General features: G+C 52.0%; 1 protein-coding gene across 1 annotated transcript in view; it reads left to right on the forward strand.

Moving 5' to 3' along the window:
* RSRP1 (arginine/serine-rich protein 1) overlaps positions 1-510 on the forward strand; it is a 6,271-nt gene that overhangs the window by 793 nt on the left and 4,968 nt on the right. The window lies entirely within an intron of this gene.

Raw genomic sequence — 510 nt, forward strand, 5'->3', positions numbered from 1 at the left:
GTGGGGTGTAGGGGGTGGGGGGTGAATGTGAACAAGAGAGAGGTGAGTTTGTGTCTCCCTCCAAAGAAACTGGCTTTTGTAAAAATGCCACCCTTGACTTGCAAAGCTCATAGAACAACTAACTCTCCCTACAGTTGTGATTGGTTCTCAGTAAAAGCTATTTCAAGACAAGCGTCATGCTTCATTAAGGGTAAGTATGTTTGGAACGTATCCTATTTTAATAAATCCTTGGATAGGAAATAGTCATGGTTGGTTAACCCCCCACACCAAGCACAGTGCCCTTGGGATGACATCCCAGACCGCACTCTGACCTCCTTGTTAAAGGTCAGCCATGGTGTCTGCGCATCCGTCTCCACCTTTCTTACATCTTCTAGCAAAATCACGTTAGCGCTGACTTAGGGATCCTGTGAGTCCCCGACGCGGTCGCCCTCCCGTCGCCGGTCAGGAGGAAGGTCCAGGGAAGCCCAGCCAGGCTGCAGCTGCCCAGAGGGCGGAGGCCACCACCCCGCC

Source organism: Myotis davidii, unplaced genomic scaffold (assembly GCF_000327345.1).
Source record: "Myotis davidii unplaced genomic scaffold, ASM32734v1 scaffold149, whole genome shotgun sequence".
In the NCBI taxonomy this organism is placed as follows: Eukaryota; Metazoa; Chordata; class Mammalia; order Chiroptera; family Vespertilionidae; genus Myotis; species Myotis davidii.